The sequence below is a fragment of the Crocodylus siamensis genome, chromosome 4 (genome assembly GCF_052110815.1).
Source record: "Crocodylus siamensis isolate JL-2025a chromosome 4, ASM5211081v1, whole genome shotgun sequence".
Classification (NCBI taxonomy): domain Eukaryota; kingdom Metazoa; phylum Chordata; order Crocodylia; family Crocodylidae; genus Crocodylus; species Crocodylus siamensis.
In genome coordinates this window covers 181066279-181088169 of record NC_143398.1, presented here as the reverse complement: position 1 = coordinate 181088169, position 21891 = coordinate 181066279, and the positions used below count along the sequence as shown (strand labels likewise).

The following is a 21891-nucleotide window of genomic DNA, read 5'->3' as shown; positions in this document are numbered from 1 at the left end:
GCTTTGCTGCTTAGGCAGGTAGGTGCCCTCACCTGACCTCTTCTGCATGTCAGTGTGATCAGAGAGGGTTGTGCTGGCAGAACAGATGGCTTATCAGGAGGTTGGATGAATGTATTCAGCATGTAAAGAACTTATAGGAACTGGGTGATATTCAGGAACTTATAGGAACTTGGAGGGGTGCTAAAATGCCTCTGAATAATTCTGTCTTGAGCTCACAGGGCTTGATCTCAGTGAAGGTGCCACAGCTATTGGCAGCTTCCATGCCAGTGCAACCTGGAGAGCTGAATGGACTGCCACAAAGGCATAGAAGAAAATCTACAAATACAGATAATTCATTTCTGGTAAAAACAGAAACTGTTTGTCTTCACACATTCCACATTTTCTAAAAAATTCAGGGTGTGTTTGAGGAAATTCAGTCTTTCTAGTGAGATGAAGGGGCATGTGTGTAGGGAGGGGATTATGCATGATTTTAATCATTTTGATTGAAACTTGCTCTTGTCTTTCTTGAGGCCCACTCTTCTCAGTCAAATTTGACTAGCTCCTAGTAGGGGCTAAGGAGCTACATGGCACTAGGAGTCCTTGGGCACGTCCGCACAAGATGCTACGGCACAGCAGCAACAAGCTACTGCACTGTAGCGTCACTAGGCATGAACTGTGATGGCAACAGTAGTGTGCAGTAGTAAACAGATACTGTGCAGTAGCTTCTGAAAAATCCCATGTGGGGATGGTACTGCATCATAATGCTGGGTACTTCACAATCATTGCAAGTACTAAATAACCGCACAATAACAACTGTGCAGTCTGCTGCTCGTGTAGACACAGCCCTTGACTCCTTTTGCTATATTGCAGGCAGCAACAAGGTGCTGCGGAGACTCGGGTCATAGCTGCTGTGAGTAAGGGCAGATCCCTTGAACCTGGCTGTAGCTCAGCTGAATGATTGCTGAGCTTCTGCAGCTACTGGTATCAAGTGACCTTTTTAAATCAGTTTTGGTCTTTCCCTCTTTCTTCCTTCCCACATCTCTTGCACTTGCACAATCTGAGATATAAATGCAACCTTTCCTTTAAAAGCAGAGCAGACTTGAGGGGGAATGAGGCAAAAATAATAAAGTGGTTATTTCTCATAAGAAGACAGAGGCAGTAGGAAGATTTTTTTGCAGAGGTCTAGATTCCATCTGATCTTGTTTCCACCCATTTCTTAACACTCCATTTCATGCTCCCTGTTTATGCTGGCAAGAATAGTTGTGCATGGATGATAACAAGTTAACGGCACTGTCAGTGTGCATATGGTCCAGGGTAGTTAGGACTGGCTCAAATGTGCCCAGTGAGTAGATGACGTGATTAAGGAGTCCTTGGCTTTTGCTTCTCCATGTTCTCTTCTGCTTTGTGAAGATGCATCAGTGAGCAACAAGACTGTGTTTCACTTCAGGATGCAGCCTGTGTAGAGCATTATGCAGCTATATTCAGATTTTGTTCCACTGCACTTTGGTTATCCCTGTGTGTGTGTCCATTAGAAAAAACTCAGTTAAATTCTAAATTTGTTTTTCTTGGATTAAGCATGGGGTCTGTCTATCTTCATGTCGCGTGAAATCATCTCTGAAAAATGGAGGCATATATTTAACTGCCGAAATCTAGATTTAGATTCCTAACTACAGTGACCTGGAAGACAGAAGTGTATCAGGTGGTGTGAAAGTGCACATCAGCTGTGTTGTGCCACCCTGTAGGCAAGGACATGAACAAAGCCTGGTGCCGAAGAGCATGAAGATATGTGCAGAGACCTGAGCCCTGGCATATTGTGCAATGCAGAGGGTGGTCTGGGAGTATGGACACCAGGTGACTGTATATAATCTATATAAAAAACACATTGCTGTGTATAGTGCTGGCAGTTGAAGGGTTCATTTCTTATCTGTAAGCAAGCATAAATTGAGACCATCTTGATGAGCTTCTTTCTACCTGCTAATGTGGTAAAAAGTGGTTAATCACTATTTAATCGCCATCTAAGAATTACTGGCGTTCCATCCTACTTGTTGCCATTAGGCTTATTTGGATCTTCCTTACTTGTCCTTCTGTCATGCTCTGTCCTCCCCAGCTCTAGCTCTACTTTGTATCTATAATGGATGGAATTTGGTGGGAGTCCTGAAAACTAGTGTTCTTTTCTGCCCTATTCCTCCCCCCCCTCCCCATGTCAGGGTGGCTTAAATATCTTTTGGTGTCACCACTGGAAAGTGCAGTGTGCTTTTTTGAAGGCTTATTAGTCATTAGTCGCGTGTGTTCATACAGCATTGCATCCTCCCGGTCTGCTCCTTAAACAGAACTCGGTGTGGTCTGTCCCTTCCCACAGTAGGTAACAGCATGCAATCACAACTACCTTGTTTCACTTCTGTAGTCACCTTTAAACAAGCATGTGACAGGGTGCCTGAAACACCCTACCATGAGCCGTCAGGAAGGGCTAAAGGAGGGAAACTTAACTCACAGAGGCGGAAGAGCCACGGCAAACCCCGTTGCAATCCGGATGAACGGAGTAGCCGGCTGGGCCCGCGGCAGATCAAAGGCTGCCATGGCAGACCCAGCCACTAAAATCCAAACACGAAGAAAAAAAAACGGTGCGGGAAAGGAACAAAGCGAAAGAAAGAAGAACCAGCCAGTGAGCCAAAAAAAGGGAACAGCTGGGTCAGGCAGGCAGCCAATGGGGAACTGCTCCAGGGAACCCAGCTGAAAAGAGGGAGATTTAAACGATGTGGAGGGAGCATCCCAAGGGAAGAGGAAGAAGAAAGAAAACAAAGGAGAGAAGGAGAGTGATCCAGCAAGTGAAGGTGAATGAGTAGAGGGCCAAAGGATGAGCCCCGACCCTGCTACTTCCCACACAAGATCCAGACGAGAATGGGAGCTGGTGAAGAAGCTTGAGCAACCAGTGAGTCTGATCCCAGGGGGTGAAGGGAACCGCTCTGGGGACCTAAAAGAAGAGGAAGGCAAAGGTGACCTTACTTTCCCAAGAGGGGAAGACGAAGGGAGGACCCCAGTCACAAGAGAGTGATGAGGGGAGCACCAGAGAAAGGTAGCTGTCTTGGGACCCGTGCAGGGAAGAATGGGGCAAGCAGCCAATTAGCCAAGGACCTTAGTCGAGATCCTTCAAGTAAAGATGGTAACAAATCTTAGAGGCAATCAATAGCGCCCTGCGAAGAACCGCAGATGTTCCGAGTCCATAACCAATCTCAGTTGCCTCCCAGTAGTGTCTAGGCACATCTCCCCTAACATCGAAAGCATGGCAGGCGATCTATTACATCGAGACACTGCTGTTCCAGCCGGGAGGTGGCGTGACTCAGGGCGATGCAGTAAGTCCCCATACAAAGCAGGACCCCGCTGGCTGTTTCTTCTTTTGTCTTTGGCCAAAGAGAGGCTGTCAGAACATGTATAGAAATTGTTTGTAAAAATGTTTCACACATTTCTGTGAGACATGTGAAATGGCTGGGGTCTGGGCTAGAGTCTCAGCTGTGGCCAGCTAGGTATATCAAGTTCTGAAAAAATTAGATCACCTTCCTAGTCTCTATGCCCTGATCTCAGGTTCAGGACCTCCTAGCCATTGCGGTGCTCTCTGAGTGGTATCTGAGCTGTCCTGGGGTTTGCTTACTGGCTGTATTTACATGGTGGCTGTAATCAGAGATGAGCTCTCAGCCACAGCTCAAAATGCATTATGCTCTATGCCAAGTTTTTCACAACTGCATTTACCTCTCTACAAATACAGGGATTTGTGGTTTGTCACTCCTGACACCTTGCTGTCTTTTGAAACAGCAGCCATCTGGGTTCTGATGTGCTTGGACACAGCAAAACACTTCAGGTTTGGTGGTTCATCCTACTGGTTGGTAAGGTGTTTGGTCTCCTCATAGTCTGTTACTGCCTCCATCGACACAGCAGCATCTTGCACATGGGCTTATGAGAGATCAAACTGCTAGATGTGAAGCCTTACAGAAATGTTTTCTTAGCCTATGCACCAAATGGATCCTCAGAGCATCAGATAGCTGTATTCCAACTTCATGCTGCATGCGGACCTCCTTCAGCTTTGCCACATCAGCAGTTTGGGCCTTTGCAAACTGCTGAAAGTGTTCCTCTTTTAAGACATTTTTGGAAACAAATGCTACAGATCTCTGTATAACTGTTGTTGCTTTGGTGCTGTGAGTTCATGTAATACTCCAGGTGCTGTAGTTTTACACAAAGCTCTACTGTGTTGGTTTCCTGTGAGCTTTCGAAGCTGTGCATGAGCAGGTGCCTTTCCCAGCATGTTCCACAGTTGTTCCACAGATGGGTAAAGCCCCAAGTCGGCCTGTCTCAGCATGCAACTTTTGTTTAAAAAGTGATTGACAAAAAATTAAATGTTCAGCTCCTGCTAACCTCTGCCATGTATATCAACTTCCGTGGTCCGCCTCTTAAAATTGCTCAGCCCCATATCTCATATACAGCTGGGATAGCAAAATGCACATTTCAGCAACTGAACTTGATTTTCCTAGCAGGGTCAGCACTTACCAGGCAAATGTTCCCAGGTAACAGCAGGATGGTACTGTTTTATCTCGTGTTCAGTGGAGCAGTTTTTTTGTTTAGAGTTGACTGCCAACCTACAGCATTCTCGGTTCTTGAAGAACGTACCCTAAGGTATAGATGTCCCCACACTCAGTCGCTCTGGCAAGGCCTAGCAGGTTGCAGACTTTCTGCCTGCCTCTTCCATACTATCAGAGCTGCTCTTTTAGCCCTTGGTGAGAAGCAGCCATGAGAGATGATGCGTTGCGCCTCATACAAAGAGAGTACCCAGCTCTTTGATGTGGCAGTCCTCATAGACCTGGAGTAACAGAATGGGTATGGAAGGAAGGGAGCTCCCCGCTTCTCTCCTCACTCCCCTTTGCAGCCTTGGAGGAGAAGCAGCATGAGGAGATCACAGGCCTTTCTTTCCCAAAATAACTGGAAAAACTCCTTGGTCCCCACTAGCAGCAAAGAGGAGGAAGACTAGAGACCTGGTTTTCTTTGGAGATCAAAAGAGCAGCAGAATCCTGTTCCGAGGAGGGGCCCCTGCCTTGGGAGATCCCAATATTTGAGGCATGTGGCAAGAGATGAAGATATCCTTGAATGCTCTGTAGCTCACTGTAAAAGGCATCCTCATGCCCTGGTCATTCTTCCCTGCTTACATTTGGGGCAGAGTAAGGCCAACAGCTGAGTACTCTTCTTTTCTCTGTGAAAGTGTCAGAGTATGCAGGATGTTGCTTGATGCAGTACGTGAGATTTCCAGGGTTGGACTGGGTAGGGACAATGGCTGCCACCCATTTAGCAGGCAAAGGAGAAGCTTGATTAGGGTAGGAGAAGTTTTGCTTGATTTGGGGGTTGTGGTGGAGCCCCAGGTCAGTTTTGTTCTTGCTGTCCCTGTTTTCTGCTGTTGGCATGCTCAGATCTGTGCTCTGAGTTGAGGGCAGTTCTTTCCTGTCTCCTAGATGGCTTGAAGAGACAGCTGCTATTCCACATGGTAGCAGGTAAAGGGGAATTGCAGTAACCCCAGGCCTAATGTGGCCTGAGTGAGCCCATTATGAAAAGGAGGACCTGTTTATATCTGTGTATGTGACCCCTTGGGTCTGTAGTGTGTGTCCTTCAACTTGGTCCTTAAGAAGTGCTGATACTTGCAGAATATGTTCCCCTCTTCAGCCTTTCATCTCCTTGGGCCTGAGTGAGTTTGTGTAAAGATAGGCACAACCAAAGTTGGCTGGAGCAGGCTGTGGTGTGTGTGGAGGTAGTCAGTCAGGCAAATCATAGCAGCACGTGGTAGAATTGCATTGCTAGTGACAGCGTTCTGCTTTCTACATGGCACTGAAGTAAGAGACTGATAGTGAGTAGCAGTGCTTGTAGGCTGCACACATGCGTGTTCATGTCTGTAGTCTAATGGGGCCAAGCTGAAGCTGTTTAAAGAAAATAAACTCATGGCAAGCCCCCAAGAGGTAGCAAGTAATAAATAGCTGCTGCTCACCCCTTCAGGAATTGCTGCAAGGCTCTCAGCCAAACTAATTCAACATTTGGCCAGTTCTGTCTACCATAAACTTTTACAGTGCTTGTATCACTCTACATATGTGTGGAGGATGCCCCGCGGCCCTCTTGTCCTGGTGACCCCATTTTGTTTCACATCACACTTTGGGGGAGAGTGGAGACATCTGGAACCTCGTGTCTAAGTCCACTGGTGACATCGTGCACTTCCAGCTCCCTTCCTGGAGTCTTGCCGCCTACCCGGTGACTCAAAATCCCTCTCTCTTTTCTTTCAGCAGAATGTGCTGATACTAAACTGTGATTCAACCCTACAGTTTTTTAATCTCCATCTTCTTCAGGAATTGTTCCAAGACTGGGGAAATATAAGATTTTTTTTTCACTCTCTCAGGCGGGATCTTGCATAACTTGTAGCCCTCTCCAGGTGTTAGTAACAGAACAGATCATATACAAATCCTCGTGTAAATAAGATTAAGGATGATAAAAATCGACAAAGAAGAGTAACTGAAAGCAAAGAGGTTCTCTTTCTTCCTTCTCTCTCCTATACATTTAGGCTGAATGCTGCAGGCTCTCAGATGTGTCTTGTAGAAATTGGTCTATAAATTGCCAAGAATTCAAATGCTGAATTTTCCAGATCTGGGTCTCTTGCCAGCAGACTGTAAGATCTGCCCTGTGACTACAGCAACCCTGGCTTCTTGGGGTCTGCCTTTGCCAAAATTGTCTGTGGCTCTTGTGCTATTCTTGTCTGTGCTGCAAAACAGTGATGTGAATGAAACATGTTGCCCACATGCCCGTTTTTGTGATTCTTTTGGACATATTTTTACTCTGCAGGATGTAAGCTTCCATTTGAAAAATAGCATCTCTCTGACCATTCTGGAAAGATAACCTTGGACTGTGCTGCAAGTGTGAACCAGTTGTTATGCTATCTTTGAGTCAGCAAACCTCTGGAGACAAATCTGAGAATTGGGACTTAGTCCCTCACTAGCAAGAAATCCCCATTAGACTAGTGAGGGACTAAGAGCAAGAGTTAATATTTAGACTAGTGAGGGACTAAGAGCAAGAGTTAATATTTAACTCTTTAAATATTAGCATTAGCTATTTAAATGTTGATCCTTACAGCACAGGATGGGTTCAGGACAGCATGACCTGCCTGCATATGAGAGAGAGAAACTAGGATTAAGAGTTGCTGCAAGTAGGGAAAGGTAAAGGAAGGAGAAGAGCCAGAGATCAGTAAAGGGTCAGAAATAGCATTACCCTCAAAGGAGTGGGAGGAGGTTTTCCTAAGTGAAGCTGTGTGTTGCAGTGAGGCCCAGAATAAACTAATGCTTATTTGAAGTGGGGAGTATTGTTTGTCATGTTTAGTCATGCCTTATGGATTCCAGTGGCTGATGTCCTTGGGACATCTGCAGATTCAAAATAGTATGTTTCCTTCCTTTTGTACCCCGGGAGCTAACTAAAGCTGGACTATCAGATCTGCTCACAGAAAGTTTGTCCATGCTGTAACTGGCTAGAGCCCAACATGGGACTCTTTAACAGAGCATTTGTCTGTGATCTGAGAGATGACTTCAGTGGAAAGGGACACAGGGTCATGCATGCCCCTCCTGTGCCTAGAAGGACTTTGAAAAGGAGGCTTTATTTTTAAGAGGCATGGGGGTTTTCAAGAAGGAGATCAGCTTACAGATTTCATTTTTAAAATAGGACCTTGTCCTGCTTGGGACTTTGAGTGCTGCTGTAGTATAAAGTATTAGTAGTAATAATAGTCAGCGTGACACACAACTCTGATAGCTTTCTTAACGTGGAGCTCTTGGCCTAACCAGCAGGCAGTGGCTACCAGTTTCTCCTCCAGTCCCACCCCAAGGCTGTTTCAGGAGCTGGAAGGCACCTTGTGAGATTGAGTCCTGATAGAGGAAGGAAGTCTGCGGGGATCAGATGATCCCAGCAAGATAAACATACAAATGCCTTGGAATGAGTCCAGAGTAGGTGCTTGCACCACCTTTTGGGGAGAGTCTTTTCAAACCTTGGACACTTGGACTGTAAAGAAGTTTTTCCTTATAGTTTCATAGTTGTTTAGGGTCAGAAGGGGCCTGAGCAGATCATCAAGTCTGACCCCCTGCCATGGGCAGGAATGAATGCTGGGATCATATGACCCCAGCTAGGTGATTATCTAGCCTCCTTTTGAAGACCCCCAAGGTAGAAGTGAGCACCACTTCCCCTGGAAGTTGGTTCCAGATCCTAGCCATCCTGACTGTGAAGTAGTGCCTCCTGATGTCTAGCCTGAACCTACTCTCAGTTAACTTGTGGCCATTATTCCTAGTTACTTCTGGTAGTGCTTGGGGAAACAGGGCCTCTCCCAATCCCCTCTGGTCCCCCCTGGTAAGTTTTATAGATGGCCACCAGATCCCCTCTCAGCCTTCTCTTGTGGGGGCTGAACAGGTTCAGGTCCCATAACCTCTCCTTGTAGGGCCTGCCCTGCTGCCCCCTGACTATGGGATTGGCCCTCCTCTGGACCCTCTCAATGTTGTCCACATCTCTCCTGAAGTGCGGCATCCAGAACTGGACATAGTACTCCAACTGCAGCCTGACCAGTGCCGCACAGAGGAGGAGGATCACCTCCTTGGACCTGCTTGTCATGCATCTGTGGATGCATGACAAGATGTGGTTAGCCTTACTGACTGTGTCCTCACATTGGCGGCCCATGTTCATTTTGGAATCAATAAGGACTCCAAGATCCTTTTCTGCCTCTGCGCTGACAAGAAAGGAGTTCCCCAGCCTGTAGGTATGGTGCTGGTTCTTCCTCCCCAGGTGCAGTACCCTGCACTTGTCAGTGTTGAAGCCCATCCTGTTCTCATCTGCCCATCCCTGTAGCCTGTCCCTCCCTTCTAGCATGCCCACCTCGCCCCAGATTTTGGTGTTACAAATTTGAACAAGGTGCATTTCACCCCCTTGTCCAAGTCACTGATCAAGATGTTCTCCGAGCCCTGGGAGACCCCACTGCCCACATCCCTCCATGCCAAAAATGACCCATCCACTACCACTCTCTGGGTGCAGCCCTCCAGCCAATTTGTGACCCATCTGACTGTAGGCATCAATGGCACTGTCGCCTAGTTTTTTAATGAGAACAGGGTGAGAAACAGTGTCAAAGACCTTCCTAAAGTCCAGAAAGACTATGTCCACTGTGACACCTGCATCCAAGGATTTTGTGACCTGGTCATAGAAGGCAACCAGGTTGGTCTGACAGGACCTGCCTCTAATGAATCCATGTTGATTGTCCCTGAGTATAATCTCTTCTGCTAGTCCCTTGCAGATGTGCTCCTGGATAATTTTCTCAAAGAGCTTCGCCAGGACCGAGGTAAGAGTAATGGGCCTATAGTTATTTGGGTCCTCTTTCCTCCCTCGTTTGAAAATGGGGACCACATTGGCCCTTTTCCAGTCCTCTGGCACCTTGCCAGAGCACCACGAGTGCTCGTAAAACCGTGCGAGGGGCCCCACAATGACCCCTGCCAATTCCCACCACACTCTGGGGTGGAGAGCATTCGGACCTGCTGATCTGAGCATGTCCAGACCTACCAGAAGTTCCCTAACTAGGTCCTCCCTGGCCCTAGGCCTGACGATGCCTCTTCTGAGTCTGTCCTGAATCCCAGTGGGGGAGAAGTCCCAGTTCCTGCTTATATCAAGTCTGAATCGGCCTTCTAGAAGTTTGTGGCTGTTAGACCTACCTATCTCTTGGGAAGCCCTGGTGAACAACAGTTCTCCAAGATCCTGATGCACCCCCCTTATATACTTACAGGGAGCCACTAAGTCCCCCTGAGCCTTCTCTTCTTCAAGCTGAAGAGTCCCATGTCCCTCAGCCTCTCCTTCTAAGGCTTGCTTTCTTGGCCTTTGATCATATGGGTGGCTCCCCTCTGGACTTTCTCAAGCTTATCCACATCCCTCCTGAAGTGGGGGGCCCAAAACTGGATGCAGTACTCCGGCTGAGGCCTCACTAAGGCCGAGTCAAATTGGAGGATGATGTCCCTGGTTTTGCTCGAGATGCATCGGTGGATGCATGCCAGAGTTTGGTTTGCTCTGCCAGCCATGGCATTGCACTGGGAGCTCATGTTCATTTTGTGATCAACTAAGACCCCCAAGTCTCTTTCAGCTGCGGTGCTAGCAAGTGTAGCATCGCCAAGCCTGTAAGTATGATGCTGGGGTTTTTCTTCTCCCAAGGTGGAGTACCATGCGTTTCTGTACATTGAATGCCATCAGGTCTATGCCTACCCACTTTGCAAGCATGTCCAGGTCAGTCTGTATCCCCAGTCTGTCCTCCAGTGTGACCACCTTCCCACATAGTTTAGTGTCGTTTGCAAAATTTGCCAGTCTGCTGCATCTGATGCCCAAATCCAGATGTGTTTAATGAAGATATTGAAGAGTACTGGCCCAAGCACTGAGCCCTGGGGGACTCCACTGGTCACATTGCACCACTTTGATTTGTTCCCATCAACTAGTACTCTTTGGGTCCCACCCCAGAGCCAGTTTCCCAGCCATTGGACTGAGAGATGGTTGAGGCCACAGTTCCCCAACTTGGTCATGAGGACATCGTGGGAGACCGAGTCAAAGGCCTTCCTGAAGTCTGGATAAATGACATCAACCTCATCTCCCTTGGTCTGCTTCTGTATCCAAGTATGAATAGGTCAAATGATCATACTTGCCTCCTGAGAGCAGCATGGTCCGCATGGTATAGATTAGAGATGCCAGATGTGAGATTCTAGTTAGTCACTCAATCACTAGTGGTTAGTGCCACCCATCCTAGGGACTCAAGGGCTCCCTGGTTCTGTGTAGGTGGCATACCATTCTTGCTGTCACTGCTGCGGTGGCTTATTTTGAGGATGTAGGGGTGGAGCAGACTTCCTGTTCCAGATGTAGCTGTTTAAAAATGGCCAAGCAGATTACTGTAAAATGCTTTGCCCTAGAAAATGGGTGGCTGCAGTTCTTAGCTATCTCCTCAGAGTGGCAATATTTTAAATAATTGGTAGAAGAGAGATTGTTAGTGGTAAAGAGAAGATCACCATTTATTAGTATGTCTGTGGTACAGCTCTCATTGGGACATGGAGGTAGGAGGCAGTATAGCAGTCACTGCCAGGCCCCTCTGCCTAACAATTCAGCATGCTTTCAGTTACAGAAATACTAAACAATTTTTAAAGTTTTTGTTGTTGTTGGGTTTTTTAGTAATAAAAATCCTTTGTTCAGCCCCTTTTCAACACTTTAGAAGTGAACATGCTTGTCTACAAAATTTATAGGGGAAATATATTGGGTTTTCTTTTCTTGTGTTCAACCCGTCATACAAATCTGTTATTATTTAACTTCATTTTATATGGTACCCTGGTGTGCCAAGATCCTGTGTTTGTTTAGCAGGAGCCCCACTGATGTTACAGCATCTAGGTCCTGGGAATAACATTTTAGGATGATGCTTCTGCACAAAATGATTTTATTAATTTCTCAAAAAGGGGCACTGAGCTGCTTTTATACTTTGCAAGACCCTGCCCCATCAGACTGTGGTGTTGTGAACTTCATTGTTTTATTGTGAGTGTTATACTCTTGGGCTGTTTCTTCAAGTGTCAGTATCTGAAGTAATACCACTACATTAACCCTATTTTTAAAAATAATAGTAAAACCAGGTTCTTGTGACGGTAATATTTTTTACAAAACAAATGCATTTACTTAGGAGTGGGGAAGGAAGGAAAAGCTCTCTCTATTTGTCATGAAAACAGGGTCCTGAGAATTGCTAAGAGTCATAGGCAGGTAGTTTGCAGGAGGGAGAAGCCTTTTTTTGTGTGTTTGTATTTAGGGGTTTGTACTGTATAGATCAAAAGATCACAACTCTCACTCACTAGAAGAGTAATTGTCAAGTTTACACAAAGTAAACTACACATAACTAATAACTGGGCGTCCACCAACCTTTTTGCTCCAAACCAAGTTTTCTAAAGCTAATTTCACTAAATTGCATCTAGAATGGGGGAAAAAAATTTAAAACCCTCTGGATTTTAATCCAATTAAAATATATATATGCAGTGGAGCTAATCTCATGATCTCTGAGGTACGTGCAACCCAAATAAATAGAAGCTATTGGAACAGCACAGGCAGTGATTAATCAGGAGGGGGGATTTAAAATGTTCTCCAGTGACTTCTTTATTTTTTCCAGTTGCTTTTTGTATGTTTGAAAAGCTTCAACCCATTTGGAGGCTTGTCTTTCAGATAAAGAGAAGTGAGACCTGTTGTGCTGTGTACCAGTTCAGAAGTTCAATATGCCGTGTACTTGGAACATAGCACAGCATTTTGTGGGGAGGGGGAATGTTGGCAGCTACCCAGAAACCTGAGGTGTAACCTGGGTACTGGAGAACATGTGGGAGCAGTTTGTTTTTAATATGAAGACAGATCCCATGACCATGGGGACCATGCTGGGCCTTTGGGGCTCTGGTAACAGTAATTTGTCGGGGAAAACCGAATGATCGGGCCCCAAGGTCACGGTGGGCCGGGGTGGCAATTAGATACAGACAGGTGGGATTAGCGGCGTAGAGTCTGGAGTTAGGGACTCGGAGCGGATTGAGGAAAACAGGTGAATTTATTTGACTTACGCTTCAGGCGTAGGCAGAAAGGTCTTCAGTTACAGCTGGAACACAAACAAACAATTAACAACAAAGGGGTCTGTTGGCCCACGAGGTTCAGTCCGAAGACCTAGTCCCAGGGCTGGTCAACAGCTCATAAATGGGGATTACAAACAACGAAACAAACAATAAAACGAACTGTAACACGGTAATGATGAACCGCGTGACGCCAGTCCACAGCAATGGACGAATCGGGTGGTCGTATGAGAAAAGCCGAGGTCAGTAGCCAGAAGGTGATGCAGCGGAGACGTCAGTTGGAGGGATGAGCAGAGTCGTAGGTGGTGAAGAAAGCCGAGGTCGGTGATCCGGAACCGAGTTAAACAAAGTCCATAGGGTGATCCGAAATCGTAAGCCGTTAATCAGTTCGCAAAGGTAAGTCAGGAAGCCAGATGAACGTAGTCAAAACCGTAATACAACGAGTAATATGAAATACTAAGCGAAGGAGGCAAAGGAGGAGATCAATAGGCCCTAAAGCCTGACTCAGAGAGCAGTCCCTGCAGCAGCAGCCTCTGTCTCTGGTCCGCGCAATTTCCCCTCACACACCACCACCCCGAGGGAGGGGCTCACAGAACTTTTATATCAATTTAGTAGCCAATCAACGTGCTCTCCGCAGAGAAATTTCTAGTCCGATTACCTCATGTCAGGTTCTGACTGAGCATGCTCTCAGTCAGGAGCTGACACAATCTGAGCATGCGTCTGTGGGGAAAGTAGGTCAACAATGATTGACAGCTCCGCAGGTCACCCAGGGGGCAAGGACTGGGTGAGCCTTGGAAATTTCCACTCACAGCTTCAAACTGCGCATGTCAGTTTAACCTCTTCTGTACTGGCAGCACACACTTAAAAATTTCCATGACATAATTCATGTGGGTCTTTGTTCCCATGCTGCAGAGTAGGGCAGTGTTGCTCACTCCATAGACTGCATGCAGTGCTAGGGCTGCTCCTAACATCTGCTGAGGCTGGGCTGAGTTGCTAAATCTGCTTATGTGCATACCTTTAGGGAGGAAAGATGCCTGATAGCTTCCACTACCTTTGAGGTATGAACGTACTTTTCCTTTGGTCCCAGTTTTCATCTCTCTAACTCTCCATGGTGCTGTCTTGGGCTGAAGTTTCTAGGCTTGGCTGGAAACTGGTGGGTTTTTTCTGGCAATCTTCCTGATTTAGGTGAAGGTGGAGGCTGACCTTTTTGTTTCCAAGGGAAGAATTGGGAACAGAAGTGGAAGATTCTTCAGAAATTAGGATGGAAGAAGACACAGGAATAATTAATCTGGTGTGCGTTGGAGGCAGGGAGGGGAGAAGAGTAAAGCAAGAGATTTGAGGAGAGATGGGACCTTCCATGGGGGTGCGGGAAAAAGAAGAGGAAGAGCTCCAGAGCAGTTTGGACGCTGGGGAGACTAGGTTGATTGTTATGTTGGTGAGGGAAATCTCTTCCCCACTTTCTATTACTGAAAAAGAGAACAGCCAGAGTATGGCTTTCTTCCTTACTGACCTTTCTGTACAAGACCATTGCTGATGAGATGTGCTTCATAGGTGGGAATGAGTAGGAAGGAAGTTCATAGGGCCTTATCAGAGCCACTATGTCTTTGCATACTTTCTGAACCCCTAGATGTCATCCAAACCCAACCTGGATTTTAGTGATACGTAGGCATGTACTTGCAGCTCTAGAGGGTTGTGTGGCTGAGGTGAAGAACTGTCCTGAATACTTCTGTCACTTGCCATGCCCTTGGCTGGTTGCAGACCTTGGTGGTGAGCCTGGTGGGGATAGAGGTGAATAGAGCCCTGGTTTACTTCTGGAGCCCGACTGGCTTACTGGGGGAGAGGAGAGAGTGGCATGAAATCTTTGCTAAGTGCTTGAATTTGCTTCTGAGATGGCTTATCTGCCAAGATTTTGGCAAATGTGATGAAGATGTATGGACTTTGTGCTACTCCCCATCTGTTCTGCTTTTACCCAGGAGGTTGCAATACCCACTTTCTATGAAGGAGGTAAGCTTTGGAGTGGTGGGAGTGCGTTAGTGCTTGCAGAAACAGGATGGGGACATCTTCCTCTTCCTTTTCATCTTCCTTTACAGCAATTGGGTGGGGCTGGAACTAAGGCAAAGGAGTTGCTTGAGTGAAGAAATGTGCAGAGAAATGTTCTTTCACCCCAAAAAACTGCTGTAACATTTGGAACAAGAAAACCCTGATGTATAATAGCCAGCCTTCTTCCCTGTTTGTATACATAAATGATTCTCCTGGGCTCCAGCATGCACAAATTAGCATATAGTAATCGAAGATGCTGTGGTTAATTGATGGTTACAGAAATAATATGTTATTTCATGATGTAATTATGGGTAGCATTCAGTTCAGGACTCTACCATAATTGGGAGAATCCCCAAAATGTTTGCTTTTAAAACTCTTTTTTTAATCCCTTCCCCCCCTGCCCCCCAAGATCAAAAGGTTGGAGAGGATGTGAATGACAACTGTTTGTTCATGAAAATATTGCTTGGTATTTACATGTTAAATATTATGGGGAAAGATTTTGCCTAGACCCTGATTTTCAGGGTTTACTCAGAGGAGCAAAGTGAAACCTGCTCATGAAGCCTTAACATTGGCAATTCTGGATTTAAGTACTCTGTTGCAGAGCTTTGGCATTCCTTTAACATAGCCTTATGGATGGGATGTGTTTGTAAATGGCTCAGCATTGTATGAGACAGACATGTTCTCTGCTCGGAGAAGCACAGTCTAAACAGAAACAGCACAAATCTGGCAATTGGCACGTGTATGACTAGCAGGATGCTGTTAGGGCCGAGCCTGCAGATGGCTCAGCCAAAAACTAAATGGTTTTACCTGTACAGTATTCCAGTAACATCACTGGGTCCATGTGGACTCCATGGGCCACCTGCCTTGATTCCACACCTGCTGGCTGTGTCCTTAGAGTATAAATTCCCACTAATCATAAGAAAGTGCAGTGTGTATAATGTGATGGAACAGACTCTGCTGCTGTGACCTGACCTGTTGTATTAGCATTGGAGGGTTGGGAAGCAGGGGTTGTTCTATCTAAATCAGACATTTTAAATTTTCAGGATCCTTGAATACTTTAAAGACTTTGATCTTTGCCCATAGGATCATTTGAGAGAAAATAATCCCCAAAGTAATTCCTTTTTGGGACTAGCTGTAGGGATTTCTGTCTTGCTTGCCTGACTGAAGGCTGTACCATTGCCAAAAAGGCAGCTTTTGTGTTTCCTTAAATATTCTGTTGCTGTTTTTGGGAAGAGGGGGGGCATAAATAACTGAATTGTTATTGCTAGAAGTGGCCAGCTGGTTAACATGTTTTTTCATTAACAGATCATTCCAGGCACTGTTTTCCCAGTGAAGTAATGAACATGTTTTCAGTGGGGGAAGGTTGAGGGTAGAGGGGCAGGGAATAAAAAACATAGAGAAATAGAAACACTCACTCAGTGTTAGCCAGAAATTGAGTGAGTGTCGTCAAGTCTGGGCAGTTGTTCAGATCCTTAGGGTCTGTTTTATGATTTGCATTCCATCCGCTTCTGGTGATTCACTCTTGCTTCCCTGGTGCTGAAATCACAGGAATTTGGGGGGAAAAAGCACTGTCTTGAAGTTTAAGGTAGTGGTTCTCAACCTTATTAAACTAAAGGTACCTTTCACTTGTACTCAAGGCACCCCTTAAGAAATGACAGCTCTTATTTTTGTCTGTAGTCAAAAAAGTGAAAACCAAGAGGGCAGTTTTTCTGTTGCAAAGAACTCAAAGCCCATAACAGGTCAGTGTTTTTGAAACTGGATTCCTATTTGAAATCTTTGGGTTCATCATGTTTGTATACCTAACAGTGCTACCCCTGTGTGGTACTCAGTGGCACCCTAGAGAGGCTTTTGCGGCACCCTGGTTGACAATCGCTGGATTAAGATTTTGATTTGGGGTCTGCATACGTGGTGGGCATGTGCTGGACTGTCGTACTTGCGGTTCTAGAAGCAGAAGTGTCTCCATCTGGGAAGTGTGTGTTCTTGAATGCCTGGTCTTCATTCTAGAGACCAAGATGTTGATAGGAACTTCTTCAGTCACTACAAATGCTACCTTACAATGCTGAATATGGGGAATATATGTTAGAGTTCCCAGGGAAGGATTTACTTCCGCTCTCTCTTGTTACTGTGGTAAATAAATCTCCTAGTGGAACCACAAGAAAATAAAATTTGAATACCAAGAACCTGTTTTGTTTCAAGCCAGAATTAAGTTGTCAGATTAGTTTAATATTTTCAGTTTTGTCCACCCTTTCCTGTACAAGCCCGGCTTTGTTTAAGTCTAGCTCCTGTTAAAAGGTCTTATGCCTTTTTCTTCTCAGGTAAGCAACAGAAAAAAAAAAAAGAGAATGTTATATTGAATGATACCCCTGCATTATAACGCTACAGAGCAATTTAAACAGCATTAGAGAAAACGTTGTCTTCGGTTGGCCAAAAACTCATGCAATTCAGTAGTTTCCAGAACCTCATTGAATTGCCAATATCCATCATTGGTTGGATATTTCTTTGGATGAGGGGGTAGAGCTTTTACTCTCCCACGTCTTTTCCATGTTTGTTGATAGTATTTTGTCCTGAATGGGAGAAGCAAGTAATTAGTCATAACTTGAGTTCTTCCTCTGTCAATATTGCTTAGTCCATATTTCATCCAGAGACAAGCCAACAGAATTGGATCTTTCTTAGGAAGACGATTATGATCACATTTTTCTTCTGTTTTTCCAGAAGATAAAATATTAGCCGTGGTAATATAAAGTGCTTGAGAGGTCTTTATTTTATAAGGCACTCGATTTCAGCAATTACCCAGTGGCCTCTGACAGCCAGCTGAAACCTAAATTTGGCACTCTGTCTAGCTCTTAACTGTGCAGTTTATTATTAATAGTAGAGTTACAGTAATGTCTAATTTTCATAATTAAGAAGAGGACCCCATTAGGTCAGAGATTAAGTAAGGAGGCCACCCTTTTCCCAAAGAGCTTACAATCTCCACAGGGGAGAGACAGATATGGTAGAAGGGGAAATGAGCAAGGTAGGAAGAGGGGGAGAGGGGGCTGACAAATTGACATGTTCAACATGCAGTAGGTCAGTGAAAGAGCAGGAAGCAGAAGTCTGATCTTAAGCCTTCCAGCCTAGTATATTTTTTCACATATGGATCTTCTCTACAGTGTGCACTTGCTCCATTTCTCATGCCTTGATGTTTCAAGTAATTGCATTTCTGAGGAGTGGGGGTAAATTCTTGTTCACAATGCAGGTCTGCACCTGCAGCTGCAACACATGGGGCAGTGCTGGCTCCTGTGATGCCAGTTAGCAGCAGTACATTCAGCTTACAGGCAACCCCTGCTTAACGCTGTTTCACTTAGTGCTATTTCACTATAATGCTCATTTTAAATTGATGCCTGATTTCACTTAGCACTCAGTGATTTCATAGATTTCATAGACATTAGGGCTGGAAGGGACCTCGGGAGATCATCGAGTCCAGCCCCCTGCCCAAAGGGCAGGAAGTCAGCTGGGGTCATAGGATCCCAGCAAGATAAGCATCCAATTTACTCTTGAAGGTGTTCAATGTAGGTGCTTGAACCACCTCCGCTGGCAGACTGTTCCAGACCTTGGGGGCTCGGACAGTAAAGAAATTCTTCCTTATGTCCAGCCTGAAACGGTCTTGCAGGAGTTTGTGACCGTTCGACCTCGTCATCCCTTGGGGCGCTCTGGTGAACAGACGTTCCCCCAGATCCTGGTGGTCACCCCTGATAAACTTATAGGTGGCCATCAGATCACCCCTGAGCCTGTGCTTTTCCAGGCTAAAGAGTCCCATGGCTCTCAGCCTGTCATCATAAGATCTGTTTTCCTGACCTCTGATCATGCGCGTGGCTCTCCTGGACTCTCTCAAGCTTCTCCACATCCTTTTTGAATTGTGGAGCCCAAAACTGGATGCAGTACTCCAGCTGCGGCCTCACCAAGGCCGAGTACAAGGGGAGAATGACGTCCCGGGATTTGCTCGAGAAGCATCTATGGATGCATGCCAGCATTTTGGTCGCTTTACTGGCCGCAGCATCGCATTGCAGGCTCATGTTCATCTTGTGGTCAATGATGACCCCCAAGTCTTTTTCTTCTGTAGTGCTAACCAACGTAGCACTGCCGAGCCTATAAGGGTGCTGCAGGTTTTTCCTCCCAAGGTGGAGAACCTTGCATTTTTCGGTGTTAAACACCATGAGGTTCTCGTCTGCCCATTTGCTGAGCTTGTCCAGGTCAGCCTGGATCACCCGCCTATCTTCTGGCGTGGATGCTTTGCCCCAAAGTTTGGTGTCATCGGCGAACTTGGCCAGTCCACTCCTGACTCCAATGTCCACATCATTAATGAAGATATTGAACAGGATGGGTCCCAGGACAGAGCCTTGAGGGACCCCACTGGTCACAGGGCACCACGATGAGTGACTTGCATCAATCACAACCCTCTGGGTCCGATCACGAAGCCAATTTCCCAGCCAGCGGATCGTGGTGGAGCCAAGGCCACAACTGGGCAGTTTGGCCAAGAGGTGATCATGGGATACCAGATCAAAAGCTTTTTTGAAGTCAAGATATATGACATCAATCTCTTCTCCCTTGTCCAGGTGATAGGTCACCTGGTCATAGAAGGAAATGAGATTGGTCAAACAAGACCTACCCGCAACAAACCCGTGCTGGCTGTCCCTTAGAATGTTAGCCTGGGCCAGTCCCTCAAGGATGGCCTCCCTAATAAACTTTTCCAAGATCTTCCCCAGGATAGAAGTCAGGCTAATGGGCCTGTAGTTAGCCGGATCCACTCTCCTCCCTTTCTTGAAGATCGGCACCACATTGGCCTTCTTCCAGTCTTCGGGCACTACACCAGAGCGCCAGGAGTTTTCAAAGATCCGTGCCAGGGGCTGGGCTATGACGCTCGCCAGCTCCTTGAGTACCCTGGGGTGCAGGTTGTCAGGGCTAGCTGACTTGAAGGTATCCAGCTCCTCAAGGTGTTCCTTCACGAGGTCAGCATTGATGGAGGGTAGGGGATTCCCCTCACCCAGATTTCCCTGTCCCATAGCAGGCATGGGCATCCCGTGTGACTGATGAAAGACTGACGCAAAGTACCTATTTAATAGGTTGGCTTTTTCCTGGGCGTCAGTTGTCAGTTGCCCCATCTGGTTTAGCAGGGGTCCAACATTGCCCTTGCTATTCCTCTGGCTCCCCACATACCTAAAAAAGAACTTTTTGTTGTCCTTGATGCCTGAAGCTAGTTGGAGTTCAGTTGCAGCCTTGGCTTTCCTGGTTTGCTCCCTGCAGGACCGGACCAGCGCGGAGTAATCCTCCTTGAGGTGAATCCCGTCCTCCATCCTTTGCAGGCTTTCCTTTTTAGCCACAGTAGGTCCGCTAGGTCTCTGGAGAGCCAGGGGGGCTGCTGTGCCTTCTTGCTGCCTTTCCTCCGTGTTGGAATAGATTTAGCTTGTGCACTGAGGATCGCTTCCTTGAGAAGCAACCACTCTTCTTGAACTCCCATCTCCCTGGGGTCATGGTCCCTGAGGGCCTGACCGACTAGCCTCTTGAGCTTGTCAAAGTCGGCTTTTCAGAAGTCAAGGACTTCTGTGTTGCTGACTGACTTGCCAGCTTTACGGCGGATGGTGAAGGTGATCAGCTCGTGGTCGCTGTCACCCAACTTCCCATCAATCACTAGGTCGCCGATTTAGGTCATCCCCCGTAGCCAGTACCAGGTCAAGCAGCGCTTTGCCTCTCGTTGGCCCATAGACTTCTTGGGTCAGGTAGAGGTCATTCACGCACGAGAGAAAGCTTTGCGCCGGCTCAGATTTAGCTGAGTGATCTTCCCACGAGATGTCCGGGTAATTGAAGTCACCCATGACAACCGAGGTCCTGGAGCGAGCGGCCTCAGTCAGTTCCCGGGCGAACTCCTGGTCAAGCTCGGGACTTTGAGTGGGAGGTCTGTAGTAGACTCCCACTATTGTGTCCCCTGTGCCGAATTCCCCACGAATTTTTACCCAGAGGGTCTCTAGCTGTCCATGCCAGTTGCCAACATCAGCCGTGTCATTGGTGCCCACATAAATAAGGAGCATGGGGTAGTGGTCTGTGGGCCGGAGGAGCTGCGGGATCCTCTCCGCAATGTCTCGGATGCGGGCCCCCGGGAAGCAGCAGACTTCCCGGGCTAAGGGGTTGGGGTGGCAGATTGCCCCCTCAGTGCCCCGCAGGATGGAGTCTCCCACAACAAACACCTTACGCTTTGTCTTGGGGAGAGCGGGGCCAGTAGCTGCGGTCGAGCCTGGGTTGCCTGCGGGAGCTGGCAACTGCGTGGGCTCTGCTGGGGCTGCAAGAGGTGCGAACCTGTTGCTAAGCTCCGGCGGGGCAGCGGCCTTGGTGCGGCGGGCCTTGGGGCCCTTGACCACCTTGGTCCATGCCCCTGACTGGGCAGAGCGGGAGGTCCCAGAGTCCTCCTTAGTCGCAGAAGGAGACGGAGCTCTCCCCTGCGGCTCCCGGGGGAGAAGGGCCTGGCAGTAGGAGTCTATCTCCTGCTCGCAGTCCCTGATGGCACGCAGTCTCTGGACTGTGGCCTGGAGCTCCTCCAGCTGGCGCGCCAGAGACCCCAGTAGGGAGCAGACCCTGCAAGGGGAGGGGGCCATGCTCCCAGGCCCCAGAGCCTGAAAAAGGGACAGGCAGCCCCCGCAGCCAAGAGCCAGGGGCTCCGTCTGCATGGAGCCCGGAACCATGGCCTCCGTCTGGGTGGCTGTCTCTGAGGTGCCCAGTGGAGGGGCCGCAGAGCCCAAGGGGACCCTCGGGGTGCGGCGCGTGCCCATCCGTGTCATGCCTCTCATAGGCTGGCTATGGCTGGGGCTGACTACTGTGGGGGGGTCACAGGCAGGGTCTCGTGCCCTCCCACGCCCTCCCCTGCGCAAACTCCGCGCTAACTCAAGCGCCTGTTTACGCAGCCTGTTCACGCGGCTCCGGTGGCGGGGCTCCCTGGGGGGCTGGGCCAAGTAGGGGCCTGGGCGGGGGTTGACCCGGCCCGGCACCAGGCAGCGGCCTCCTCCCAGCAAGCGAGGAGTTAACCCCTTCCCACCACGAGCCCGCTTACCTCCGGCTGTGCTGGGGGTCGGCAGGGGGCTCGGCGGCTGCTGAGGGGGTGTCTTTTTGTTAAACACCACCATAAACCCTCTCCAGGTTTCAGAACGCTGAAAAAAAAGTGAGTTTTGCTCTAATGCTCGTGGTCGCCATCTTGAGTCATTAA

The 21891-nt window shown here is 47.6% G+C and overlaps 1 protein-coding gene across 2 annotated transcripts in view; it reads left to right on the top strand.

Annotated features, from left to right (window-relative positions):
* The window catches only part of SLX9 (SLX9 ribosome biogenesis factor), a 116590-nt gene that overhangs the window by 75393 nt on the left and 19306 nt on the right, over positions 1 to 21891 (top strand). The window lies entirely within an intron of this gene.